General features: G+C 43.9%; 2 long non-coding RNA genes across 2 annotated transcripts; both read left to right on the top strand.

The window, feature by feature from the left end:
* The first annotated feature begins 454 nt into the window (after nucleotides 1-454).
* On the top strand, nucleotides 455-2,333 carry LOC134438520 (uncharacterized). The gene is made up of 3 exons (XR_010032607.1): nucleotides 455-578; nucleotides 2,017-2,139; nucleotides 2,251-2,333. It is a non-coding gene; the product is annotated as an uncharacterized LOC134438520 (long non-coding RNA).
* Nucleotides 2,334-2,592: 259 nt separating this feature from the next.
* On the top strand, nucleotides 2,593-7,001 carry LOC134438519 (uncharacterized). Its single transcript, XR_010032606.1, has 3 exons — nucleotides 2,593-2,706; nucleotides 4,135-4,223; nucleotides 6,875-7,001. It is a non-coding gene; the product is annotated as an uncharacterized LOC134438519 (long non-coding RNA).
* Nucleotides 7,002-11,172: the final 4,171 nt, after the last annotated feature.

Here is an 11,172-nt window from a genome sequence, read left to right as displayed (position 1 = left end):
TCGCGCTAACTTGCTGCTGTCTTTGTGGCTGGCGGGCTGTGGCATCATAAGCTTTTGATGAACCCACTCAAAATGTGTCATTATCGGGCTATTTGAGTCAATTTTAGCGGCATTAGCAGTAATGGTGATAATCTTTTATGAAGCTAACATCCCAAACATACCCTATCAACACGGGACAGAAACAAAGACTAGTCGACTAGCACTACTAGTTCTGTAACTAGGACCGCTGTGATTTGTATAACATTCGCCAAAAAAGCTAGTATAGGTGCGAGTGTGATGTACATGATGTGTTCGATTATTTTCAATCAATTTCTGATGGCTTAATAATCACCGTATCCATGTTGTGCCGCCGACAGCAAACATTCGGTGTTGTGCTATTAGCTCACCTTGAGCTGAATTCATTTGACATCACGCAGTTTGTAACTCCTTGATTGTTGTAGCCTATTTATGTGGCCTGCGTTATCTCTTTACCGTAATATTTTTAAGATTTTTAAGATGTTTAGTGACTACGCCACTCTCATTTGTTAGGGTGAGAGAACCCAACCATCAAACACTTGATTCGACTTTCCCCGCAACAGGTTAGTGAATAACAAGAGATACAACTGTCATACAATTCAGAGTTCTTTTAATGTTCTTTCTTTTCGTAATGAATCTCCTCTTTCTTATCGTAATGAATCTCTGTACATAAAGTATGCCTCACGGGCTCAGTCAAATATAAAAATAGAATATGAACTTTTACAGCATTTATAGGCACGTCATCTCAAGATCCAAAAATGTGCAAATGTGCTAGTTATGCAAAAGTGCTAATGGCAATTGGCAATTGCACGAGGGGTAGACCAAATAACAAAAATTGCACGGCAAACAAAGTTAGTAAATCAAATTGTACAAAAGAAAACAAACTGCCAAAAGGGCAAAATTGGTAATGGCCACCACACACACACACAAGCCTGTTAGACACACGTCTTTGGTCTCCCCCTACAGCAAGTATAGGTTCCAAAAGGAGTCTGAGATTTAAGATACGTCTCCCAGTAATACTTCAGTGTTCATACCCTAATCATATACACAAGCTCCGTCTTGGCGGTTACTAAGTAGAAACTTACACGAGCCCCTTCGTCTTGGACGTTACAAAGTGAAAAGGTTGCACAGGATGAATCACTTACACAATAGGACAAAACAAAGAAAAAGGTTGGGAAAAGAACAGTGATGCCCCCCTTCTCTAGTGACACTGCATCAGTGTAGTCGAAGGCACCAACTCCTCCTATGTACATTTAACGAGAAAGTTACCATTAGGCACGGCATTTATAAATCGATTAAACAGGAGTTGTGCATTGTGGAAATGCACAACTCCCTACACAAGTCAAGTGCTAAGCGTCGAAACTCTTACAGAAAATGCCAGCATTAGCTCTGGTTCTCTCGAAGCGGCACGCAAGCAGTCAACCACAAAGGACACAAAGTGGAGACACGCCACCAGCGACACTTGAGTTTGCCCAGCTCGGCACACCATCCCAGAACAGCAGCCGACCCCACGCCAGCCGCCGATGGACAGGGCTACGATTAAGTTAAATGGTGTCAGTAACCAACAACTAAGTACATTACAATGCACCAAAAAGAGCAATAAACCAACCGAGAAGGACGCCTGCCTTTCCTGTACGATGGCTCAACCACAAACGGAGGGACAGAGAGAGCGGTGTACCCACGCTACACTCTGCAGCATCAAAAACATAGCGTCTTTGCTAGCTAGTTACCACCGCAATGATATATGCTACACGCCGGAAGGAAAGGGGAGCGTCGTTACCCCGTCAGAATAAAGGTTCAGGATAACCACCGGTTACATTTACACAAATCCTAAATGGTCGTTTTGTTAGTTTAATAACTGCATTGTGATATAGGCTATAACATGGATTAGGCTTCATCAAAATACTGTGAATTAAAGCTCATGCATGCATGTTGTATGCAAAACGTTCAAACTTTTTTGTCTTTCTTTTCCTCTGCTTTGGGTTGGGTATTGTACGGTAGGTTCAGCCATTCCTTGATCGACCTGACACCAACATTAGGCCTACTCGATGTGTATGAAGCAAGCTGCCTCTGCATCAAGTGAGAGAAGAAGCCGCCACTGAAAAGCTTTTTGGTCATTTGAAGGTATGAGCCGAGAGTTGTAAACATGGATGCCAATTGTACTAGGCCTATATATTTTCACAGTGAAATCCCAATAACTATTATTCATAATTATTTATTCTTTTTCTGCTACAGGACACAAATGAAAGGACAGGAATTCTGCTCTGCGGCGTTGGCCTCACTATTTATTCAAGAAGCCCTCGGACACCACCAGAATGTACGAAGTAAGTTGTTTTTATGTTATGCATTAAAGCCCATGCATGCTGGCACGCGCGCACCCCCCCCCCCCTCTCTCACTCACACACACACACGTTGTACAGCACTCAATAAGAGCTTGCCTGATGCTGTTGTTTGGTGGCCTGAATGTGCATAGAATACCTACTGTCTACTTGAATAGGTTTATTGTATGTTCTATGTATTTCTATGACAAACTTTCAAACTTTTTGTGTTTCTTTTTCTTTTTGCTTTGGGTAGAATTGTAAACAGTAGGCACAGTCATTCCTTGATCGACCTAGCATCAACATCGCTCGATGTGTATGAAGCTGCAAGTGAGAGAAGAAGCCGCCACTGAACACCTTCTTGGACTGTCACGTGAGTGTATGAGCTGACAATTTAACTTCTTTAACTGTTGATCCTCCTGAGCCCTATGTAAGTGGCATGATAATGTCTCATTTACACTAATGTATGTCAAGCTGGTCTCAGGCTAACAAGACTACCATGAAATCTTAAAGTTTTGGACAGACGTCCGTCTCAATTTCACCATTGTGTTGTGCCATACTGGACAAGTATTACTTGCTCAGTTTTGACAACCTAATTCTATATTCTGCTGTGCGACTTGTGCACAAAATTATTCACAATTCTGCTCCACCACCTCTGAAAACTTTTATCCATCCTTGCTCTGAACAAATTAGCAGAACAACTAGATCTACCACCAGAGGAAATAGTAGCCTCCCAAGCCGGGTAACAGCATAAATTTGCACAATCTGTGTTTGCAGAGCAACTAAATAATGGAATGCCCTTCCCACCTTTCCTGGTGAACCAGTAGCCTGTAAGTAACAGGCTACTGGCACACTGCCCTTTCACTCGTCTCCGCAGGCGGGGTTTAGTCAAAAGATGCTTGCACGCGGTTGGAGCAACCTCATATGAATGACATGACACTTCGACCACTCACGTTGAAGCTTTGTGACGTAGGACGTGTCGTCACGTAAGCGCCGTCAGGTCGGGAACCAAAACAGAACAACGTCCTTTAGAAAATCAACTTGAGGTATTTTGGATAACACCGCTGAAATTGCTGCTTCCATCCCGACACATGATAACTCCTCGCACGCCGCCATTACTGTTGTGATTCAGGGAGGGGGCGGGCACAGCCGAACTACCCTGGGGGAGGGTGTTGCGTTCGATAAACGTCATACCCACTGAAATCCCTCCCTACGATCCTGATTCGTCGAGCTGCCCCGTTTATTTCGTAAACGGAGGAGGAGAGCGAATCACAGGTGCACCAGAAGGTTTGTGTAGCCCAGCCCCCTGGGCGTCAACACATAGCTTCTGGTTCACCAGGAAACTTCCCACCCACATAAAAGGCATAACTTTTATTCATTCTCACTTGGAGTGAAGAAATGGCTTTCATGTACCCAGTCTGGTCACCACTAATAGTTTTGCACATACCTGTTTTGACACTGAGCATATGGTAGTTTTTGCATATGACATATTTTAGTGTGTGTGTGTGTGTGTGTGTGTGTGTGTGTGTGTGTGTGTGTGTGTGTGTGTGTGTGTGTGTGTGTTATATGTTTTCTTACCTGCCCAGGGAATGCAGATGGAAATGAGCTTTTAGCTATAATGTGGTGCAGGTCATCTTTTTTTTTTTTTACTATGTAACTAATGTACTTTGCACATGGTCCCTGATGAAATAAACCAATAAACTAAACTAATTGTAAACATGGATGCCAATTGTACTAAATATTTTCACAGTGAAATCCCAATAACTATTATTCATAATTATGTATTCTTTTTCTGCTGTAGGACTCAAATGAAAGGACAGGACTTCTACTCTGCTGGGTCGGCCTCACTACATATTCAAGAAGCCCTCGGACGTCATCAGAATGTATTAAGTAAGTTGTTTTTATGTTATGCATTAAAGCCCATGCATGCTGGTGCGCACACTCTCTCTCTCTCACTTACTCTCTCTCTCTCACACACACACACACACACACACACACACACACACACACACACACACACACACACACACACACACTTGTTGTATAACACTCAACCAGAGCTTGCCTGATGCTGTTCTTTGGTGGCCTGAAAGTGCATGGAATACCTACTGTCTACTTGGCTAGGTTGACTGTATGTTCTGTGTACGGGGTCATGTTCCCACAGCTTATTCCTGCTACTCCATGTTCCCACATTTTAAAGAAATTATTCAAATATACAGTGCACAGCAATAATGAGTATACCCTTGTAGAAAAGTAACATTTTGAACACACAAGTTATTCCCAAAACGCTCAGAGTAAGTGTAATACAACATCTTTTGAGCTTACATAAGAAAATTAAGGCCAATTGTATAACTTAAATGACATATTTGCCCATTTTTCTGAAATTATGCTGGTGCAAAAGTGAGTACACGCCTATCATAGTTTCTGAGAAGGGGCCGTGTTGGCCTGAATTGTCTCGAAATTTAAATGGATTAAAAGGGAGGTCATTGTTGTGCGTTTTATCCTTGCCTTGCATTTAACTTTTACATTTTGAGTCTGCACCTGGCTATAATTGATGTGTGTGAGATTCGAATGAAATCCTATAGGGAGTATCATGATCTGTTTCAGTCGTTACAGTACATGTTGACAAGCATATTTCTTTTGGTGAAATTCAGCTTCCTACTGTTGATGGCACCCACACAGCCCCAAGCCATGCCACTCCCACTACCATACTTGACTTTCAGCATGAGGCACTTTCCTTTGTACACATAGCTTTTTACCACCACACATGTTTGACACCATCTAAAGCCAATTTGTTTATCTTGATGTCATTAGATCAGAGGACATGGTTCCAGTAACCCATATCCTTTCCAGTAACCCATATCCGTTTGTTTGACTCTGAGACCATGATAAACAAATTTGCATTTGATGCTGTCAAGCATGTGTGCCATTGACTGAAATGTTAAATACATCATTGCCGTGATTAAGGCGAATACATTTCTAACCAAATATTAAACATTGACATGTTATTTAGAAAGTCGAGAATTTTAACTGATTTGATATGACAATATGACCCGTTTCTTTTTTTCTGAAGAGAATGGTGATTTCATCACAATCTTCTAATTTTGTGAGTTACTTAATTCATGGTTTCTTGAAGCCAAAAAATGCAAGAATAAACAAATTTTTGGCATAGTTTAAAATGTGGGCCGTGAATCTACAATCTATGAAAGTGTAACATTATTGATGGAATTATGGAAATAAATAAACATTTTCATGATATTCTAATTTTTTGGCCAGCACCTGTATGTGTCAGTTCATTCACAATCGTATGTAATTTGTAGAGATGATATAAAACCCGGAGGATCCGGTTGGAGAGCCGGGTCAAGACCTCATCCGAACAGACCGGATGGCTGTCGTGCATTGATCCGCCAAAGGCGGGTCAGACGGCATTTCATTAATATGTCAACAAAATGGCAGTTACAACGCGAGAAATTGTGAAACCGGACTGTATCCTCTTTAGTTGACTACAACAGCCATTCTCTAATCTCCCTACTATGCTGTTCAGTCACGAACACTCACTGAGTAAAACTGAACCAACTGCCGCCTCGTCATTCATCGAGCCCGTTTGATCCGTCCAGCCTGTTGTGGCCAATTGAGTCGCGGGTCCACACTCCCTATGTGTGTGCTTCTGACTCTTTTGAGGTCTGTAACAATGCTCTGCCAACGCTTTAATATCTCAGTATGTAGGCTACTCTTAGGGAAATTATAGTCTACAGACGTGACTCTACTATCACTCACTGCGTTACAGCGTACCGTCTTTAAAGACACTGCTGTCACTCCCCTCGTCCGAGTCACTCAGCAGCGGCGCCCTCCTCGGCGACTCGGTGAGACGAATCCTGACTGAGTTGTTGGTAGCAGCGAATCCCCTACGGATCGGATCAACGCTTAAGTTTCGTTTTTGCCACGAGTGTGCGAGTCGCAAGGCAACTCGGCAGCGGAAGCGAGTGGTCATCTGCTGCTCGCCTCCTGACTGTCCCTGCTCAACTAGACTTCTGCTCCCAAATATTTGACTTTTAGTCTTCTTAAATACAAACACACACACATTATTTATTGCAAAATCAGGAACATGCCGTTTCACTGCTGCCAAAGGCTGTTCGAGTTGTGGTTGCATGTTTAGTGAGGAGACCCAGGTGGGTCGGATCGCAGCATGAGTTTAGGAACTGTGACATTCTTAAAGTGAGTTTTGTTGATCAAACTGTCTTACTCTTTGATTTATCAACGTGAATTGATAAATGGAACAACAAAGGTGAGGCGCATAGCTACTTAACAAAAGAAACGTTTTAAAAAATACATTATTATTATTTATTTTTATTTATTTTAAATAAGTGATCCGTGTGATCCGAGTGATTCGTCTAATCCGGATACCCTCCTTGGAATGATCCAATCAATCCGGACGCCTCAAAGAGTCGAGTTAAGCACCTCTAGTAATTTGTGCCTGCACATACATCTGCATTAAGTCTAACGTTTCCCTTCTGCTTTGTGTGCTTTTTAATATCTTACAGTGTGAAGAGGCAACAAGGGAGAGATGAACGCTATCAAAAATGTGGAGATGGATCTGGCAGCCGACCGCTTTGGCACACACCCAACAAGAAACAAAACAACAAAGAATACTAAAATGCATAATTTGTAAGCAGCTCATTTTTTTTTAAAAACATTGTTTGCTCTTGCTTGAAGGTGCACTGTGTAAAATTGTGGCCACAGTAGGTATTACATCTATGGTGCTCATTGAAACTGTGCTGTCTACTGCTAATTTTGATTTTTGCATGAATACCAAAGTGTAGTGAGTTTTGCAGCTAAAAATGTCTATTTCTGGAAATTCAAAATAGCGGACCATGGAGAAGATCCCTCTTTTCATGTATGAAAAATGTAAATTTCCCAGTCATGTTGAATACTTTGGTGGTGGTAAATATCTGTTAAAAAGTTAACATTTGTGAATTGGCATAATGAATTCAAGAAATGAACAACTAAAAATATTCCACGGTCCGCCTTTAAATACAAATCCGGATCAGGCCCAGATAAGGTCGGGATATGGGCCAGATGAGCCCCAACTGTGTATTATAGATCAGGGCCAGATCATGGTCAGATGCGTATTACGGACCTGGGCCACATCTGGCCCAGGTCGGCCACAAATTTCAAACATGTGGATTGGACCTCGGCCAGATCCATTCCGGATCCATAATCCGGACCTGTTCCAGCTCAGCGCCATTGTAAAATAAGAAACCGAGCCAGACCAGGATTGCGGACTTGGCCCAAGTGCCTGCCAACATCTGTCACAGATCTGGGCCAGTCCCATTTTGCTGTCTGGGAATGTATCTATTTTGTTATCTTTCTGACATTCTAATTCCATTCGATTGCAACAATAAGCGCGAATAATGACCGGCGCAAATTCACTTTCATTGATAAATTTGACAATAGCGACATGGCAGACGAAGCGCCCGAACAAGCGAGTAAAAAACAGAAGCGACATTGCAGGTACAGGAAGGAATGAGAGGGGAAATATTCATGGACTGCTACTTCATTGACCGATGAATCGAAGGCCTTCTGTAAACTGTGCAGAAAAGAGTTTGGTGTTTCTCACGGAGGAGAGTCGGATGTTAAATTACATGCTAGCAGTAAACTTCACTGCACGACTGCCACGACAGTGCAACGAAACACTCTGGTGTCTTCATTTTTTAAGAAACAAGAGGACACAGTGTACGATAAAGTTGCTGCTGCTGAGTTAACATCTGTATTTCACTGTGTCGCCCACCAGCAGTCGTATCGCTCTCTGGACTGTACCATGAAGTTAGCGCCCAAGCTTTTTTCTGATTCGGCGACGGCTAAGCTAGTGACCTGCGGCCGCACTAAGGCTGAGGCACTGGTCACAAACATCCTTGACCCCCTAGCATCCGAGTTCTCGAAAGACCTCGAGTCAACAGATTTTTTTTTTCAATCTCGTCGGATGCTTCCAACAAGGGCAATGTCAAAACGTTTCCCATCTGCATAAAATCCTGGACTCCTGAGCAGGGCACCCAGACCAAAGTGCTTCATTTCTTCAACAGGCAGACGAATGCGGGGATGCGGTCACTGACACCATAGTCAACAAGTTGCAACAACACAAGCTCAGTCTGCAGAACGTGTCGGCATACTCCGCAGACAATGCCGCAGTTAATTATGGGAAAAGGCACTCAATTTTCCAGAACTTAAAAAAGTTGAATGGAAAGATCCTTCCAGCAAACGTGCCAGCAATGCACTGAACACAGACGTAGAGAACATCGTCCTAAAAGCTTTCAATCACTTCAGTTCGTCCGCAGAGGGTTTCTGCCCTGAAGGAGATGTTTGAGTTCGCTGACATCGAATATCAAGCCCTCCTGCGCCTCGTCCCTACATGCTGGTTGAGCCTGCTCCCAGCGATTGACAGGCTTGTCACCACCTGGCCAGCTGTGTGGAGCTATTTCCTGTCACTCGGGGAGGACGAGTGCCCCCGGATCCTGTGGGACGCACTAAAGGCGAATGAGAATGGCATTGGGGATGATGATGAATACACTGAGCTGGAGGTCACACTTTCAACACTCTCAAGCTGTTCACTTCTGCGATACTCAGTCTGGAGAGTGAGAGTCTCACCTCGGTTGAAGTCTACTCACTGATGAACGGCCTCCAGGTGAAACTGCAACAGCGAAGAAGGGATTCCTTTTTCAGCGCAAAAGTGGACCGCGTCCTCCTCTCTTCGGATACCCTCCCAGTTGACCGGCTCAAGAAAGAGTTTGCCACTTTCTACGAAACTGCGGTGGTGTATCTGGAGAAGTGGTACGACTTTTCGCAGACGGGACACTGGTTTCACATCCAGTGCTTCGACCTGAAGACAAAGAAAGAGGTGAACTACCGCTAACTGAGCGCAGCCGTGTCCGCCCTTCACCTTGAGGACAAAGTAGACCTGGATGAGCTGTTCGACAAGAAGGCTGCGGGATCTGGAGGACAACAGCTCCGTTGGTGCGCTTTGGGCCCAAGCACTTGGTAGCAGGTCTGCCTTCCCAAATTACTCGAAGCTGATGTCCTTCATCCTCAGCATCCCGGTGAGCAACGCTTATCCGGAGCGGCCATTATGAAGGGGGCTTGGACAGACAAAAAAACAGATGCTCGCTATCCTTGATCCGCAGCGAGATCTAAGTGAAAATGAACCTGGGGATGTCCTGCGCTGAGTTTCACCGATTCATCCTTGGGAAGAAGAGAGTTCTGGCAGCAGTGAAAAGCTCAGCGAAGTATGGCGATGCGCCTCTAAGGTAAAGTGGACTAAAAGTTTTTTTCTAGGCTATTATTTTCTAGTTGTTTCTACTTAATCTCACATCTGCAAAGTATAATATGTTCGTCCTTTTTTTTGTATTGCTCTTCTATTTCAGAATGGGCCAGGACCAGGAGAGCACAAGTTGCCATGAAGACGCCGACTGCGCGTGAAAAGGGTGGAGACGGCATATCTAATCAGCGCAGGAAAACATGCAATTAAAATATTATATTTTACAATTATAATTATTAATAGATTATATTCGATGTTGATATCCAAATTCAATAAGCAATGTTTGAGTGATAACTTACAATTTAATATAGCCGAATGCGTTTTGATTCGTATAACAAATGTTTGAGCGATATTTTCATGTAGCCTGATGCGTTTTTATGTAACACTAAGCAATGTTCAGACAAGTTAAATCAGTTCAATTAAGTTAAAAAGTTCTAGACCTAGATGTTGGTTTTTGATTTAGGGGTAATAGATCCCAGTACCAATGTACCAATTTCCTGGGGCAAGTCCAGCTCATGGCCAAATTTGACCCAGTGATGAAGGAGCACCTGTGGAAGATCACAGAAAAAAATAGCAGACACCTACCTGAGCAAACAAATTCAGAACGAATTAATATCCCTTGTTGCCCAGTGCACTACTGCTGCTATTGTGGAGCGAGTGAAGAGGGCCAAATACTATGCAGTGATCATGGATTGCACTCCAGATGTGAGCCACAATGAGCAGCTGTCAGTGCTACTGATGATTGTGAACTGTGAGCTCTCAACCCGTGTTTCCATCCATGAACACTTCATGGGATTTCTTGTTGCAGATGACACCACAGGCCAAGGTCTTCTGCAGCTGTTCCTGGGACACCTGGGAAAATTGGGACTGGACCTCTCCAACTGCCGAGGCCAGTCTTATGATAACGGCAGTAACATGCAAGGGAAAACACAGGGTGTCCAGGCGAGGATGCTGGAGCTGAACCCCAAAGCACTGTGTGTGCCATGTGGCAGTCACACATTAAACCTGGTGGTGGGGGATGCTGCAAAATCCTCATCCATCTCCCTGGGGTACTTTGGCACTCTACAGAGGCTTTACAATTTGTTCAGTGGCTCTGTTCAGCGGTGGGCCATCCTTCAGCAGCATGTCAAGCATTTCTCTGTCAAGGCCTTGTCCACCACAAGATGGGAGTGCCGGGTGGATGCTGTGAAGGCTGTGCGCTACCAACTCCCAGAGATTCTTGATGCTTTGACAGCTGTGCACGAGCATGCCACATCAAAAAAAGACCCAGAATGTGCCTCCACTGCTGACAGCCTCAAGGAGAACATGAGGAAGTGGCCATTCATGTTGAGCACCTTTGTTTGGTACGACGTGTTATACCACATAAACCGTGTCAGTAAAATCTTGCAGAGCCCCAGTGTGTCTATTGAGACACTAAGGAGAGAGGTCATGGCAGTGGCAGACTACCTGGACGAATATACAGTCAGTCCCCCTACAATGCACACCCTTTACCGAGGTAATGCCACGTCATCCACCTCGGTACGTACCGGG

The sequence above is a fragment of the Engraulis encrasicolus genome, chromosome 22 (genome assembly GCF_034702125.1).
Source record: "Engraulis encrasicolus isolate BLACKSEA-1 chromosome 22, IST_EnEncr_1.0, whole genome shotgun sequence".
Lineage (NCBI taxonomy): Eukaryota > Metazoa > Chordata > Actinopteri > Clupeiformes > Engraulidae > Engraulis > Engraulis encrasicolus.
Note: the sequence above shows the minus strand (reverse complement) of the source record. Positions and strands in the feature narration are given on the sequence as shown.